General features: G+C 41.6%; 1 protein-coding gene and 1 long non-coding RNA gene across 4 annotated transcripts in view; one reads left to right on the top strand and one right to left on the bottom strand.

Annotated features, from left to right (window-relative positions):
• ctif (CBP80/20-dependent translation initiation factor) overlaps nt 1-7473 on the bottom strand; it is a 186720-nt gene extending 179247 nt beyond the window's left edge. For all 3 annotated transcript variants that reach the window (XM_062484693.1, XM_062484690.1, XM_062484691.1), the window contains exon 1: nt 7312-7473. The gene's annotated coding sequence lies outside the window, so the exon portion shown is untranslated. The remainder of the gene's footprint in view (nt 1-7311) is intronic.
• LOC134039010 (uncharacterized) lies at nt 3772-5243 on the top strand. Its single transcript, XR_009932732.1, has 3 exons — nt 3772-3835; nt 4993-5095; nt 5226-5243. It is a non-coding gene; the product is annotated as an uncharacterized LOC134039010 (long non-coding RNA).
• Nucleotides 7474-18259: the final 10786 nt, after the last annotated feature.

Below are 18259 nucleotides of genomic sequence, written 5' to 3'. Positions count from 1 at the left end.
GCCCATGGTAAAGGTGCACCTGATGGGGTGGGTGGTGCTGTAAAGTGCATGGCTGTTCAGAGGGAACAGAATGGGATGGGAATGGGAGCAGATATTCAGACACCAAAAGAGCTCTATGAAACTTTACAGACCTCAGCCTCTTCTATCAAGTACTTTTGGGGTGTCAGAAGAGGACATCCTGAAACATGATGAAGCTGTACCAGAGAAGCTACCTGTTGTGAAGGGCACAATGAAAATTCACCAGATTTTGTCTCTTACCCCTGGACAGTTTAGTCACAGAGAGCTGTCCTGCTTCTGCAGCCGAGGGATGGGTAACATTTGTGACTACTTCAGTCACAATGAAGTGGACATGAATTGCCTAGATGTGTGTAAATTACCCACCAGTGCTACAGCAACAACACCACATCATACTATGACAACAGATATTGTTGGAAGGTTTGGGAGTCAGGTGGCTGAGCGGTTAGGGAATCGGGCTAGTAATCTGAAGGTTGCCAGTTTGATTCCCGGCCGTGCCAATGACGTGTCCTTGGGCAAGGCACTTCACCCTACTTGCCTCGGGGGGAATGTCCCTGTACAATGATATACAAGTCGCTCTGGATAAGAGCGTCTGCTAAATTACTAAATGTTAATGTAAATGTTTGTCATAGGTAAATATGATGCCCAGTAGGGATGGGTATGGAGAACCGGTTCTTGTTTAGAACCGGTTCCCAGTCAATCGATTCCTTGGAATCGTTAGCAAAATTCCTTAACGATTCTGTTAACGATTCTCTGTGCCATTAAACAATTAAAATTCTAAGTTTAATAATGGATTAAAAATAAAAAAATCAGACGCGAACGTCTGTCTGAATAAACTATAAAAGTTCGCGCATAGACAGACTGCAGCAAACATGGCAACTAGGAAGAAGCGTTCTAAAGTTTGGTTGTATATCACACGACAAAATGACAACAACGCCACTTGTAACGCGTGTAAAAAGTCTATTTCGTCGAAGGGAGGAAATACTACAAATATGAAGAAGCATCTGAACACACAGCATGGAATGAAGTTACTGGAACGTCATGTGTTCCATGCATGCAGCAGCGCAACTAACGTTCACGCTTCATCTCTAACTATCCAAGGTAGAGCTAAACTCCTCAAAAGTGATCACAACCACTTGTCACTGTGTGAACAGGGTTTTTCCTGCATAGAGAAAATGTTGGCACGCGCCAAAGACGTTTTCCCGAGCGCCAAAGGCAAACAAAAGTCAGCGATGAAAAAAAAAAAAAAAAAACTGTTCATAACGCGTGCAATGCATGTCAGCGAATATGTTCTCAATAGTATGTTACAAGTAGGCTACAGCCGAACCCTTGTTCAGTTTTGATCAATAGTAATCGAGTTGATAAGCGTGTCTTCTTGTCTGATCAATACGCAACTGTGAGGTGCGCGAATGGACAGAGTGGCCACTAAGCTGTTGTTCCTCTGCGAGGGCCAGCCCGACGTGCACGAATGCAAATGAAATTTCCACTCAGAATACTGACAAAAGTTTGATTTACGATTTCCAACGAAGCCTCCATTGGTATTCTTAACCTGGAATGATAATATATAGTGCAGTGTTTCCTCTATGGCTAAATTTCTGCCGCCACGGTATCAGAAATCAGGCTGTACAAAATTTTAGGCCATCTATCAGCAGTGATTGTCGAATGCACGGACACACGCTTCACACCGCAGTTGAGATTGCGTGTGTGCGTCCTTGAGAACTGTAAGTTGTATAACTTATGTTGTCATTTCATTTAAGCCTGTTATTGTATAAGTCTATAGTTCTTGCAAATTTAAATCAAATTAACTGGTGATTTCCATTGTTTGTATTCTTCCCCTGCTAGCTAAATTGTCTGTTGATTCGATAGCGATTGCTGCCCTTGCTCAGGTTTCTATTTTGGGTGCATTATTTTGCTTAAGTAGTTTTAAGTAATATAAAGTGGGTTTATTGTTATTATTTGCTACAGAATGCTTAGCCTATCAATATCAAATGAAGCAGGCAGTGTACATGCTTCAGAGTGGCCTACCTTAATCGATAGGCTAGGCTACTGACCATTTACAATAAGTTGTTACGTCAATTATTAATTGGCAGCATTTATGCCATTTAGAACATACTTTATGAGTGTAAGGTGTCTTTAAGTAGCCTAACTTTATTGCTTTAGGGGAAATAGGACGAAAATATGTGCAATATTACATTAGCTATTAGACTATTACATTAACCTGTTGGGGGGATGCAAAACACCTGGGAATAAATACATTGATTAGAAAAAATAAGAAAAAAATTAATATATATACATACATTTATTTATTTATTTTCTTGGAGCACCGAAGACCCATTTTGACCCAGGAAAAGCCCTGTGTGAAGCAATTTGCCTTTATTGTGTATAGTCGATTAAGTTATCTTCTGTCCTGTCGTTTAAAGCATACATTTTAGCTCCGGCATTCGTCTCCCATTATTGATCACTTCACGTTAATTATCGGAGGGCGTGTGTTATCAGCAAATGTTCGCGTTGTCGTGTTAACCCATTATTAAACTGAGCATATCTATTTTTATTCCATTATTAAACTTAGCATTTTAATTGTTTAACAGAATGGCCGATGTTTGACACGTTTGAATCATATATGATTTGACCTTGGCTGAAAATGGAAGATTCTATAGCTAAGCTAGCGTAGCTAATAGAAGTGTAGAAGAAGAGCAACGGAAAAATTTAAATGTGTATGTATACATACTGTATATGGTGTACAGCATTATACATTTACATTTAGTCATTTAGCAGACGCTCTTATCCAGAGCGACTTACAGTAAGTACAGGGACATTCCCCCGAGGCAAGTAGGGTGAAGTGCCTTGCCCAAGGACACAACGTCATTTGGCATGGCCGGGAATCGAACTGGCAACCTTCAGATCACTAGCCCGATTCCCTCACCGCTCAGCCACCTGACTCCCATTATAGAAAATTATATAAAAGAAAATTAATCTAAATAAACCCGTTTGTGCTCTTTCCCCCTCCCCTGCCCAATAAGAATCGATAAGAGAATCGACAAGGAATCGAATCGATAAGCAGGAATTAATAAGGAATTGGAATTTTTAAAACCTTATCAATACTCATCCCTACCGTTTATAAGAGTGACAATAATTGTATGAGCCATGGCAACCCTAAAGGCTATGTTTTAAGGGTGTAACGATACACTCAGCTCACAATTCAATACGTATCACGATACTGGGTGTACAATACAATACGTATCACAATATTTTGAACAACATTTTAAATTATACCAAAATTCACTTAACAGATTTGTTTCCAAAACATTAAAAATTTGCAATGAATGCAATGAATGCACGCATGACGCAGGTGCAGAGTAGGTCGCGTTCTGGTAGCTCAACCAATAGGATCAAACGGACGTCGTATTGTAAAAATATTGCCATAACTCTACGATACATATTGTAAAAGATTGTACTGCGATATATTGTTCCACGATATATTGTTACACCCCTACTATGTTTTGATGCAAAAGCATGACGTAAAATGTTTGCATCACCAGATTTACATTTACATTTTTAATCATTTAGCAGACGCTCTTATCCAGAGCGACTTACAGTAAGTACAGGGACATTCCCCCCGAGGCAAGTAGGTTGAAGTGCCTTACCCAAGGACACAACGTCATTTTGCACTGCCGGGGAATCGAACCAGCAACCTTCTGATTACTAGCCCGATTCCCTAACCGCTCAGCCACCTGACTCCCTGATGCCATACAACTAGGTGTCAACTCTGGTCTGGTGGAGGAGAACCCATTGGGAGCCCAGGAAAACAGCTTGCAGATAGGTGCAAATATAAGACACAAAAAAAAATACTCAAAGCTTTTCCATAGCATTGCCAACTCATTACCTAAGTTGTTCTGATCGTGGGGGGGGGATACATAAAAACAACAAATGTTGTCATACTAATGTTTTGTATACCACATTCACTCAATCATGTAAACTCGTTTTACTTGTCCTTAATTACAGACACATTACAGGTTATGCTCCGGAAGATGGAGACATTGGTGGAGAACCAGCAAGAGGCTCTCCTATTCAGACGTCTACAGGGCAGACACACTGAAGAGGTGCCAGTGATTAACCTACAGGTGTATGGAGCTAGAAAACTGACAAAAATATCTGAATTTGAATATAAAATATCTGAAATATTTGTATGTCGAATTTCATAAAACTGAAATATTTTGCTGTTGAATATACCATATCTGAATTATTTGAATGCCAAATTTAATAAAACAAATATTTTGATCCAGAAATACACATTTCTGAAATTCAGGAATTCAGATTATTGAAATTCAGATTGATGAAATTCAGATTTTGTCTGAACTAGGCCAAAGGTGAAACATCTTGCTTTCACAGGGAAAAGTAGACGATTTCAGAACGACCAAACTTTACCTTAGAACAAAAAGTTGCTAGTTGGAGGGAAGACCCAGATACCACACGGCCCGATGTACAGAAGATACGTCGGCAAGATGTAGTATGAAGATCGTTTGCTAACTGGCAAGACGTCGCTGACACGTCGGCATTTGATCAAAACTGACTTCAAATTCAGATACTTTTGTCAGCTTTCTAGCTCCATACATTACATTTACATTTAGTCATTTAGCAGACGCTCTTATCCAGAGCGACTTACAGTAAGTACAGGGACATTTCCCCGAGACAAGTAGGGTGAAGTGCCTTGCCCAAGGACACAACGTAATTTTCCACGGCCAGGAATCGAACCAGCAACCTTCTGATTACTAGCCTGATTCCCTAACCACTCAGCCACCTGACTCCATATAGGTGGCCCAAACAGAGTCTGAACTCCAAGACCTTGAGGAGCGCCTTAAGGCGCTGGAGTTCCGAAAGACAGTGGTAGGTGTTTGGAGATGCCATGAATTATGTCTTACACGCAGCGTTCAACGTTCAAATTGGTGCTGACAATAAGTTCATGACTTCTAATTGCAGATGCTGTGATGAAGTGGAAGACGGGACTGGGAGAGAAGGCTGTGGAGCTCCTCATAGCGGAGACACTCAAACACGCCCCGGCAGCCCATTCAAAACAAGCCAGGTGAATGAAACATGATTGTAGCTTCCATATCCAACCTTTCACATGACTATGTGACAAAAAACTAGAATCACATAATATTTTTTTTAAGATTGTTGATAGGACACTAACTTTTTTTGTGCTTCATTGTCAGGGCCAACAGACAGGACCCTGTAGCGGGGACTGGCAGAAGATTTTAATTCACAGTTTGGCTCTTTGTTTCTCAAATAAAATGAAAGTTATATGGAAATGCTGCCTCGTTTACAATTAGCTTGAGTTAGGCTACACATCACAAAAAAATAGTCCTACTAAAGTTGGCTACCGTGTAGCCTATTATACAAGAACAAGTAGCATTTTGGGCAAATGAGGTCTGCATATGAATCGCCCCAATATAAGCAGTAGAATATAGGTTACTTAATTAACGTCGCCAGGATGTCGCGGTTACAGACTGACGTCACAAAATGACGTCGCCGTTACAAACTGGCGCCCTCCACTTTTCACGTTGTTGCCATGTTGACAATAGGTGTGTTCGACTTCATGCAGCGCCGCAGCCTGCTGCAGCTGGCTGACTTGAAGCAGTGGATTCTGGTTAGACTTTTTGTCCGACTTGAGACGGCGCCGAGGCTAGGTCACAGTAAGTACCGTGAGATCTATTCGAGAACAGCCGGCTGTGTAGCCGGGCGCATTTTCTCAAAAGCAACTGCACGGGTTCTAATGACGACACAGCTATTTCATGATTGGCCAGACACACACACAACAACGTTGACGCGTATTTTGTAATTATTCTGAAACCTTCAGTTTCACCATTGCTCAAATCTGGACCAAACAGTTTAAGTGAATTTAATATTTGTTTAAGGGTTTTAGTCCGCCTCTTCACTAGCAGAAAGACTAAGTTTAATTGAGTTCTGGTTTTCAATCTGCAGATTGGAGAAATAGTTTAACATAGCCCAATACATAAAATGACAAATTTAAGTGCACTGGTTCGGGCAAGTTCTAATGCTAAAACAATTAAATTCGCAACCATGCAGTTCGTCAGCAATAAAGTAAGTAAACAGCGCTTGATCAGCCATGACTGACGTCAACGCAGCAAACGAAGGGAAGCAGGAATGTCCGACTTTAAGGAGGCGTTTTAACTCCTCCCCGACTGCAAGCGGCACCTCTCGCCGGTCGTTTCATGCATCCGCAGTCGATGTCGAACCTAATTACGATGCGGCAACGTATGTTTGGTCATTGAATGACGTTGCGGCAACGTAAGGGCAACGTAACTGTGTTAGCTGGGATGTAATCAAATGACACAAGAACTTGTTATAGTCATCTTAAATGTCATTTTTGGCGGTTGAATACCCTACACTGATTACATCGTTATATAGCTATATTCCTGTTCTACTATTTTAGCCTACTGTGTTCTATGGCACAGTCGCCGATATGTCTCAGACAAAATGTAACAAAACGTATATCGCGGAACGTTTAAGGTTGTAAAAGGGATTAAGACATTTAATTTCGTTATTGAAATGCGTTGGTATTTTGAGCTTTTATCCTGACATAATATTACCGACTGTAGTAGCTCCTAAATCAAGAATTAATGTATTAAGTTGATCAAATGGTTGCTCTGGCAGAAGTTATGATCTTTCTGTTTCAATATAAACAATAGCATAGGTCATAGTCATAGATTATAATGACCACACATCTGTCCGGCCTGGGCTTCCAGTTCCACGCCCTGCTACGTTGGCTGCCTAGTACCGCTGTCGCTAACAAGGTGGAGATGCAGCACAGAACAGACGCATGATGCTACTACTAGGTTGCACTCTCACAACAATGATCACACAGCAACATGCATTTTAAAAAGGCAACAGACGCCAGTAGGTAGATAAAGCAGCCTCACTGTGAAAATCTAATGACCGTAGGCTAGTTAGCTAGCTACCTAGCAAGCTAATGTGTCAACAGGTCTGTCTGACACGCAACAGAAGCAGTGAGCCAATTGATATTAGCCTACAGCTCTGTATATAAGACAGCTAGCTAGGTATAGCTAAAACATTTACAGTTAAAAAAGACTTAGTAGCATTAACAGTGATATCTTGTCAAAAGGTTATCTGACAATTGACAACAGTGTAAAACGTCCCCAACCAACTAGCACAAAATCCAGAGCATTGGATCTGGTTACACACCACCTAGCTAGCCAGTTTAACCGGCAAACCGTTTTCCATGGAATTTAAACCCTTTCAGAAAGCACAAATTCTTACCCAAGTCTTGGATTCGGACTTCTGAGCAATCCGGGATTACCTTCTTAAATTAAACCCGCGGTGTCATGGGGCTACTTTGTAAGAAAGAAATGTGTTCGAAAATAAAAGATAACACTCCCTACACACCACCACTAGAGAAAGGAGAATGCAGAAATGTGACGTCTGGTCCGGTTTACTGACAAACCGCGCACGTGGAGGGTTGGATTATGGGAAATGAAGTTACAGTGTCCCAAATCCGGTGTACTTAAAGTGGCTGTAAAGCAGAACTGAAAATGAGTTTTAAGTTCATCACACCACAGAAAAATGTGTTGTTAACTACCCATCCAAATTCGAACCCCACTGACAAGTATGTTAAATTAGGCTTTGAAATCGTGAGAAAATCAGCAGTCTTCTCTGCTTGATACTGGGAGGGGGGGTGTCGCCTGAAGGAGCTGAAGCTCCGCCCCCTCGAATTTATTGAATTTAGCAACAACAGCAACAACTAGCTAAATCAATTGCAGATATCATAACAGACCTACCTGCAGTCTGAGTGTTTTATGTGTTAATTACTTTGTCTTCGCATCGTACCAGCTGAGTAACAGAATGCAGGTTATATTGTGGAAAAATCATCACCCTGTTGAATTATGACTTTTGTAAAACTGTCCCTTGGAAGTTGCTTTGGATAAAAGCGTCTGCTAAATGCATAAATGTAAACGAAGATGGGTAATGATTATGGATTTATATGATTGAAAATGAAACTCAAAATCACCTTTCTAGTATATGGTATATTACTGGAAACCATATGCAAAACTGTTGACTGATTATTTTTACCCCTAAAATGGTAGAAGATATTAAGCCCAAAGTGTGAAGATCCGGATAATTAAGGGCTAAGTGCGGGAGAAGACTATGGGTGTATACTTTGTCTGTATTTGAGTTTGTGACGTTTGAAGCATTGAACGTCATCTATCACGTGGTTTCGTAATTTGATACAAGCTCAAAAACACTTTTTCGAAACTGTGCGTATTGGTTTTGCAACACAAGCATCGATGCGTCAGTGCCATACGTCCCATCCCTACCTATTTTTACACATTTTAAGCTAGAATCAATGATTGGTTTCGTGAAAGTACACTACTCTTGAATTATGGTGAAGGTTTGAGCACTTTTAGACCTTTAGATCGTGAGTCTGAAGTGACGGAAAACCGAACTCGAAAAGTAGCTACTGTAGCTCTAGCTTTTTTTCCTCTGTTTTTATTTAGTGAGTCATTTTGCATCTCGGCGAATTGTTCATCAAAAAGGTCGAGGAGGGCAGCCTTTAGGAGAAAAAGCAATTCCCCACAGACCTGTCGGCTCAGAATTTTGATTTGGGGCGTGAAAGACTTTGTAATAAGCCTATGCGCCAGGGAGACCGCATAGGTGCTTAGGCGGCAGCCATGTTTTGGTCGCGTCATGTTCATAAGTTCACCATTTTACAGTTAGGTCTACATGAAAAAGGTCGAAGAGGGCAGCCTTTAGGAGATGTGGGAATTGTGCTTTTAGCCAGATGCTCCGATTATTTTTGTGATTTGTGGACTTGCAATTGGAGTGATACTGCGTCCCGGGGGTACATTGTTTTGACGTTAGCCTCAGAGTCAGGCTCGGCTCGCTCACTGGCAGTGTGTAAACAATTTAGTATTTCACTCAATTCTACTCCAAAACGTCAGGGAGGACTGCTTTTTGTAGACAAGGGCCTGCTAAAGATAGCCAGTATATCTGATTTTTCAAGGCGAGCCTGTTTCATTCGTCATATGCCCTGAGAAAGCGACCTACGTTAGCCAGGCTAGTTTTGCCAATTTCAGTAAGTCAGTCTATTTAAAGGTCTCTGACAGTCAGAATCACTGTTTACAGGCAAAGGTCGAGCTGGTCTTTTGTCAGATGTGTATATATTGACCAGTTTAGAGCTAAATACTCTTGCCAGAGCCTGGAATCGAACCCGTGTTTTGAGTGACTTTGCATGGGTCTCCATCAGGTCAACACATTTGGATTCAAGTTCAAGTAATGCCACTGCATTTCACAGTCAAAACTGTAGTTTATGTCAAGTGTAGATGGAAAAAGCTGTGTTTTTCAGAACTGAACTGACATGGATCCTTTCTTCACTTTTACAGGTCTGGAGGGTCATGCAGAGGCCTGCTCAACAGAGTTCAATAGAGGATGCTGAAAGCAACAACAGAGAATGCTGAGAGCATCACAGAACCCTTGCTGGACTATCCCTCTCTAGCCTGCCTGCCCTGCTTGCCCCTGCTTGCCCCTGCTTGCCCCTGCCTGCCAGCCCTCCAGAGACAGACAGTCACCCCACAGACACAGTAGCTTTGCAGACTGCTTTTTTGAGGACATTGATGAAAAAGGACAAACCAGCATTTTTTACTTTGATGAAAGTCTAAATGTTTAATCCTTTCCATGTCCCAGTATGCCAAGCTGCTGACTTTGAGTGTCTTAAGTGATGAAACCAGTTCAAGTGATAGACTTTTGACCTGAATCCAATGATTATTCATCTGAATAAAAACCACTCAAGAGAAGTACCGCTTCTTTATTAATAGTATTTATGTATATATAATTGCGCAGCTCCCCCTGTCAATGATCTAGCGCCTCCTCAGCACCTGTATTAAAAATTCTCTGGCGCCGTCCCTGCCCAGGGTTGATTGTAACTGAATCAGAATCAGAATGGGATTTATTCGCCATGAAAGTTTGCACAGACAAGGAATTTGCTTTGGCAGGAAGGTGCATACAATAAACATATACCTAAAATTTAAATATGTGGACTATCTATACTAAGGGTACATAAACTAGCAGTACTAAGTGGGATTAGAATTGAATTAAATATACAATAAAATAAAATATAAGTTGCCGTAAATTACAATATAAAAATACAAATATTACAAAAAATACAAATGTACAAGATACCATTTTGTAATGCAGTGCAAAAAGCAGTGTGTTTTAAGCAGGAAGTCATTAGAGTCAGTGTGGTCCCTTGGCCTTGTTGAAGAGGCCAACAGCGGAAGGGAAGAAACTGTTTTTGTGGCGTGAGGTATTGGTCCTGATGGACCGCAGCCTTCTGCCGGAGGGGAGTGACTGAAACAGGGAGTGTCCAGGGTGGGAGGAGTCGGCCACAATCTTCCTCACTCGCCTCAGGGTCCTCGAGGTGTGCAGGTCCTCGAGGGTAGGCAGATTGCAGCCAATCACCTTCTCAGCAGTGCGGATGATACGCTGCAGCCTGCTCTTGTCCTTGGCAGTGGCAGCAGCGTACCAGATGGTGATGGAGGAGGTGAGGATGGACTCGATGATGGCTGAGTAGAAGTGCACCATCATTGTCTTTGGCAGGTTGAACTTCTTCAGCTGCCGAAGGAAGTACATCCTCTGTTGTGCTTTCTTGATGAGGGAGCTGATGTTCAGTTCCCACTTGAGGTCCTGGGAGAGGATATTGCCCAGGAAGCGGAAGGACTCCATAGTGTTGACTGGGGAGTCACACAGGGTGATGGGGGTGAGTGGGGCTGTGTTCCTCCTGAAGTCCACAACCATCTCCACTGTCTTAAGAGCATTGAGCTCTAAGTTGTTCTGGCTGCACCAGGTCACCAGGTTGGCCGCTTCCCACCTATAATCAGACTCGTCTCCACCAGAGATGAGCCCAGTAAGGGTGGTGTCGTCCGCAAACTTCAGGAGTTTGACGGACGGATGACTGGAGGTGCAACTGTTGGTGTACAGGGAGAAGAGCAGAGGAGAAAGGACGCAGCCCTGAGGTGATCCGGTGCTGATGGACCGGGAGTCAGAGACTTGTGTTCCCAGCTTAACGCACTGCTTCCTGTCAGACAGGAAGTCTGTGATCCACCTGCAGGTGGAATCAGGCACGTTCAGCTGGGAGAGCTTGTCCTGAAGCAGGGCGGGGATGATGGTATTGAAGGCAGAGCTGAAGTCCACAAACAGGATCCTGGCATAGGATGCTGGGGAGTCCAGGTGCTGTAGGATGAAGTGAAAAATGTCTAAAATGTTTTTTGTTCATTTTACCTGCTTTACCGGTTTGGCCACCTCATTGCTGCTTGCAGCTATATTTCTAAACGAATTTCTCAAACTGGCTTTGACTGGCTCTGAAATGAGCTAATACCTACCACCTCTAGACCTCTTCAGGGCTCTGTTTTCAAAACAAAATCTAGTCGGAGATAGAAACTTTCAGTTTCCTTGTGTTCAAGCTTCTATTACTCAACACCAGTAGGACTTACAGGGGTCCTAACAACAGGGGAAATAATTTCAGTGTCACCTTTCAAAAGAGACCATTTACATGCATGTACTCCAAATGGTTCAACAACAGCTTTCAATGTACTTTGGGCATGTTGTTAGGCGTTTTCAGGCACATTTAACAGGACTATTAAAAGGTTAAACAATTAAAATGCTAAGATTAATAATGGATTAAAAGTCGATATGCTCAGTTTAATAATTGTTTAACGGCATAGAGAATCGTTAACAGAATCGTTAAGGAATTTTGCTAACGATTCCAAGGAATCGATTCACTTGGAACCGGTTCTAAACAAGAACCGGTTCTCGATACCCATCCCTAGGTAGGAGGGACCTGTGAGCAGGGGCCTTTTTATATACATTTGTAAAATAATGTAGCTATACTCATGTACCAGACGATTATATTACAATTGGCATATAGTGCATTTAGTAAGTAGCCTATAACAGAAAGTACAACGTAATCAAGAATCAGAAGTGAATAGTTCTACTAAAAGTGATTAGTACAAATGAATACAAAGGATGCTCGCTTTTACCAGACAGTGACATAACAGCAACTACAACATAATTCACATATTACCTTTCATTCCGATAATAGGACAGTGTAGCACAACATCGACATCAACATCGTTTTTCAAGTGCAGCTCCAAAGTACGTCTATTTTCTTGAGACAATCATTCGGATTTTACGAGTAGCACGACATACAAATCGTATAGGCTCTCAAGTGCAGCACAACATAACTTATATTTTGATGAAACATGAATTAAATAGCCTACTGACAGTTTCCTCAAAGCCTAAGACGAGGGAACCTAGGCTAAACATTGTAAAAATCGCCTTGGTTCATCAAACTACAACTAGGAATACGCTAGGAAGGCAGTGCGCGTTCACGCGTAGGGGAGTGGGATTCTGCGGGGGAGTGAGAATTCGGTCCAACACCGGCGCGGAATGCTTCACTTTGTTTTTGTATGCGGTAAAGTTGTCGCAATACGGTCTTCCGGTTACGCAATGGAGTGTTAAGACGTGCGTTGGCTGTACTCCGATAACTTTCAGATTATTTTTTCTAAAATACCCTATATCTCCATCTACTATCTAATTTTGAGTGCCTTCGACATTCGAAAAGGACAGAAATGACGGGCAAGTCGGCAAAAAACAACAATACGTCAACTCAAACTTCTACACCCAGTATTAAAAGTTGTGCTAGCAACATGGCGGATCACTCACTACTGAAAGGTTGGTTCAAGAACTCGACAAACTTAGAAACACGATGACTGGCTAATTTACAACTCTGCTAAATGGCTCCCTGGATCCTATCCGTTCATCAATCCAATCGATTGAGGCGACATTATCCACCCAAGCATCCACGATTAGGGAAATGAAAACTGGCCTATCTGATCATAGCGACAGGATAACCCAGATAGAATGTGATGTGAGTGGGCTACAATCCAACCTAGAGTCGGTAGTTCGGGAGAACGTTGCGTTTAAGGCTAAATTGGAAGATTTGGAATGAAGATCAAAGCGTCAAAATCTCCGAGTGCTGGGGCTACCAGAAAATACTGAGGGGAAAGATCCTAGAGACTTCATGGCGAAAATGTTTCATACGCTGCTTGCTGGATCACTTTCTGAGCCTCCTGAGCTAGATCGCGCCCATAGAAGTTTACAGCCCAAGTCGCGAACAAGAGATGCACCGAGACCTTTTATTGTGAGATTCCACAGATACACGGAGAAGGAGATTGTGCTGAACTGGGCGAAATCCCACAAGAACATTTCCTACAACGGTAATGGAATCCGTATATTCAAGGATTTTAGCGTGGCAGTGGCAAAGAAGCGCTCAGCATTCAACGAGATTAAAAGCCTTCTCTACAAACGAGGAGTGCGATTTGGCATGCTGTATCCAGCTCGTCTCCGTGTCACCTATGACAACAGAGAACATTTTTTCAACTCTCCTGCAGACGCTGAGGCATTCTATCAAGAACGCATCCGTACCCCGGAGAAATTAAGCCCTACCGGGGAACGCTGAATCATCATGTTGGATGGCCACATTGCTAACCTCAGGTGTCTGCTAGATCTGGCTGGCTGATCTGTATATATTAACATACTGAACTGATTTGATTGCGGTTCATGCATTTTCGTTTCAGTGGGAAAACAATGGGTAGGCTTGTTCTTTTAACCCTCGTGCTGCCTTCGGGTCACATGACCCAAAGGTTCATAACGAACCATCGTTGTGTTTACCCAATTTTACCCAATACAAAAACAAATTAAAATAATTTTATTTTAACCTTTGCAATGTGGGGGGTCTAAGACAGCCCAACGGTTAAAAGAAAATGCTTCACTTTGTCTTTGTATGCGGTAAATCTGTCGCAATACGACGGTGGGTCACAATGACTGATGGGTCAGAATGACCCGAAGATAACACAAGGGTTAAGTTCTGTTAATTCTGTCTGTATAATTTAACCGTCGCGTTTTGAGTGAGTGAATGTTATGTGATGCCACCTCGAGGTGCTCTCTTGTACAATTAGTGGCTAGCATTAACTTACTAGCATTTACTTACATTTTCCCAAATGTAATTTTGTGACGGTTTAGATATCATATAATTGTGAGGCTCCTGTTCAGAGTGCAAGAGTACATAGTCTCAGTTTATTGGGTGGCTTCACTACCTAGGGTATAACATCAGTACAATATTAGGAGCAGATAACACTACATGAAAAATCAGTCGTATGTATGTGTACTATGGCTGCTCGCTGCCCTCCGCAGACGAGCATCAGACGTTTTCGTGCTACGTTTCCAGTTGGAATGTTGGTTGATTTACTATCAACAGGGAAGGCAGAATATCTAAGACGTACAAGGGGGACTTACTATGCGCATGGGGATAAGGCCGGCCGCCTTCTAGCTTCACAAGTTAGGCATCAATGCGCCTTCCGCTTTATACCACAAATCTGATTCATGTCATACCCTGACTACCGACCCATCAAAAATAAACTCAGATAACAGTTTGAGAAATTGAAATTGAGTTTGCTTCCTTTTATTCTACGCTCTACAAATCACAACCCCCTCCGGACACATCTGTTATGGACGGTTTTCTTAATAATCTAGACTTTCCAACTTTAAGTGAAGAACTTACAAAACGTTTAGATGAACCCCTAAATTTGGGAGAAATTACTTCCTGTATTTTAGGGCTGCAACAACGAATCGATTAAAATAGATTATTAAAAGCGTTGGCAACGAATTTCATTATCGATTCGTTGTGTCGCGCGATTATTACGCCACTCAATATGTCGCGGAGATGTTTGAGTATTAAAAAAAAAAGTTTAGTTGAGCGCGGAGCGGAGGGAGAGGAAAGGTTATCGGAGAGACTTTGTTGAGTAACGTTGTTCTGAAACACATGGCGGAGGCAGAGAAATCAGTACGACCCAAGTCATCCAAGGTGTGGGAGCATTTCACACTAAATACATCGAAACAGTGTGTTAATTGACCGAGGTGAAGTTAGTTTCATATTCGACATTCGTCTCACATTCGGAAGACGCTACTTTGCAGCAACGCGTTAGGGACCGGGTGAAAACAACCCATACCATTTTGAAAAATGTAGACTTTTATAATATTTTTAGGAATATAAAACCTCAAACAGACACCAGAGTATCTTAACAATGTCTGGTATACTTCCACAGCCTTTACTTTTTCAATGAAGTTTCAAATAAAATGATAGAAAATCACTAATCTTTGAAAATAGCTTAATCCTTGCAAATCTTGCATCAAAAAATCTTAAATATACACCAGATTATTCTAATAAAGTCTGGCCTACTTCCACAACCTTTCAATTTTCAATAAAGTTTTAAACAAAACTCAAATAAATTGCTCATCTTGGAAAATAGCATTACATCCACGCTAATATTAATAACATTTTCAAAATTGTGTGCCTGTTTGTGCACATTCTGAAGATTTTTTGCACTGTGAATTTGCACTGTCAGTTCTGTTTTTGAATAAAGGGTTGGAAATTAATGTTTTGTTTTTTTATCCAATTCATCGATTAATCGAAAAAAGAATCGACAGATTAATCGATTACTAAAATAATCGTTAGTTGCAGCCCTACTGTATTTCTCAAATGCAGAGTAACAAAAGCCCTGGCCCAGATGGTTATTCAGTGGAGTTTTTTACAAGAAGTTCTCAACACAACTTGCTCCTATACTATTGGAAGTCTATAATGATTCTCTAGAAAAGGGTGTTTTGCCCCCAACACTCAACCAAGCTCTGATTTCTCTTATATTAAAGAAGGATAAGGACCCTAATTTATGTGGTAGCTACAGACCTATAAGCCTACTGAATAATGATGTAAAGTTGTTGGCTTGATGTCACGCAGACTTGAGACTTGTCTTCCAAGCATAATTTCAGAAGACCAAACAGGTTTTGTCCTTAGCCGTCAACTGTCATCTACTGTGCGTAGACTTTTGAGTGTGGTTCTATGTCCCTCTGCTTCTCCAACCCCAGAGATGGTGATTTCTTTGGATGCAGAGAAGGCGTTTGACCGCGTAGAGTGGCAGTATCTGTTGACTGTACTACACAAATTTGGTTTTGGCTCCAAATTCATCTCCTGTATTCGCCTGTTATACTCTGCACCTGTAGCTAGCGTTAAAATCATTCTGAAATTTCTTCTCCCTTCTCTCTCACACGTGGCACACGTCAGGGATGCCCCCTGTCACCTTCACTATTTGCACTGGCCATTGAACCCCTGTCCATAGCCCTTAAAAGCTCTTTGGTATTCTCAGGTATCTAGACAGAGGAGGCATGGAGCACAGAGTGTCATTGTATGCGGATGATCTATTGCTATATGTGCAAGATCCTGTGAACTGCGTTAATGAAATAGTGAATCTGCTGAAGTTGTTTGGTACTTTTTCAGGGTACAAACTGAATATTTCTAAGAGTCTCTGTTTCCCAGTTAATCAACCAGCCAAATCCATTGCCTCAGGGGCTTTGCCTTTTCACTTTTCCCCCAACGGTTTTAAATATTTAGGTGTCAATATTTCCCACTCTCTCAAGTCCCTACATAAAGATAATTTCATAAAACTAACTGAAAATATCAAATCAGACCTTCAAAGATGGCACAAGTTACCCCTTTAACTTGTTGTCCGAATTGAAACTATCAAAATGAACGTGCTACCTCGAATCCTATTTCTGTTTCAGACCCTCCCTCTTTTTCTTCCCAAATCATTTTTTAAGTCATTGGACACTGTTATACTGTCTTTCATTTGGGCTGGCAAGATTCCAAGAATTAAGAAAATAAATTTAGAAAGACCCAAATTAGCAGGGGGTTTTGCCTTACCCAATATGCTGTTGTATTACTAGGCCGCCTTACCCAATATGCTGTTGTATTACTAGGCCGCTAACATTCAAATGCTGAAAAAATTGTGCCATCACCCAAATATTATCTGGTGTGTCTTGGAGGCTAACTCTTGCACTTCCACTTCACTCCCTGCATTACTCTTTGCACCCCTCCCTCTGCGGCCCTCCCAATAATCCTGTTGTTCTCTCCTCACTAAAAATCTGTAAACAGTTCAGATACCATTATAGGTTAAAGTACCCCTCTGTCCTCACTCCCATATGCAACAATCACCTGTTTCTACCGTCAAGCATAGACAAAACCTTTGAACATTCAGGGTTTTTCCTGCATAGAGAAAATGTTGGCGCGCCCCAAAGCTGTTTTGATGACAATGACAAATCCCGAGCGCCAAAGCCAAAAAAAAGTCTGCGATGAAAAAAAAAAGCTGTGTTCATCACGCGTGCAATGCATGTCAGCGAATATGTTCTCAATAGTATGTTTCAAGTAGGCTACAGCCGAACCCTTGTTCTGTTTTGATAAATAGCAATCGAGTTGATAAGCGTGTCTTCTTGTCTGATCAATATGCAACTGTGAGGTGCGCGAATGGACAGAGCGGCCACTAAACTGTCGTTCCGCTGCGAGGGCCAGCCCGACGTGCACGAATACACCTGTCCAAATGCAAATGAAATTTCCACTCAAAATGTTGACAAAAGTTTGATTTACGATTTCCAACGCAGCCTCCATTGGTATTCTTAACCTGGCATGATAATATATAGTGCAGTGATTCCTCTATGGCTACATTTCTGCCACCACGGTATCAGAAATCAAGCTGTACAAATTTTTAGGCCGTCTATCAGCAGTGATTGTCAGAGTGCATGTCGGAGAATTGCACGGACACACGCTTCACACCGCAGTTGAGATTGCGTGTGTGCGTCCTTGAGAACTGTAAGTCGTATAACTTATGTTGTCAGTTCATTTAAGCCTGTATAAGTCTATAGTTCTTGCAAATGTAAATCAAGTTAACTGGTGATTTTCGTTGTTTGTATTCTTCCCCTGCTAGCTAAATTGTCTGTTGATTCGATAGCGATTGATGCCCTTGCTCAGGTTTATATTTTAGGTGTATTATTATGCTTAAGTAGTTTTAATTAATAAAAAGTGGGTTTATTGTTATTATTTGCTACAGAATACTTAGCCTATCAAGATCAAATGAAGCAGGCAGTGGACATGCTTCAGAGTGGCCTACCTTAATCGATAGGCTAGGCTACTGACCATTTCCAATAAGTTGTTACGTCAATTATTAATTGGCAGCATTTATGCCATTTAGAACATACTTCATGAGTGTAAGGTGTCTTTAAGTAGCCAAACTTTATTGCTTTAGGGGAGATAGGACGAAAATAAGGAAGA

This window comes from Osmerus eperlanus, chromosome 18, assembly GCF_963692335.1.
Source record: "Osmerus eperlanus chromosome 18, fOsmEpe2.1, whole genome shotgun sequence".
Lineage (NCBI taxonomy): Eukaryota > Metazoa > Chordata > Actinopteri > Osmeriformes > Osmeridae > Osmerus > Osmerus eperlanus.
The sequence above is the reverse complement of the archived record's forward strand: the minus strand, read 5'-3'. Positions and strand labels throughout refer to the sequence as shown.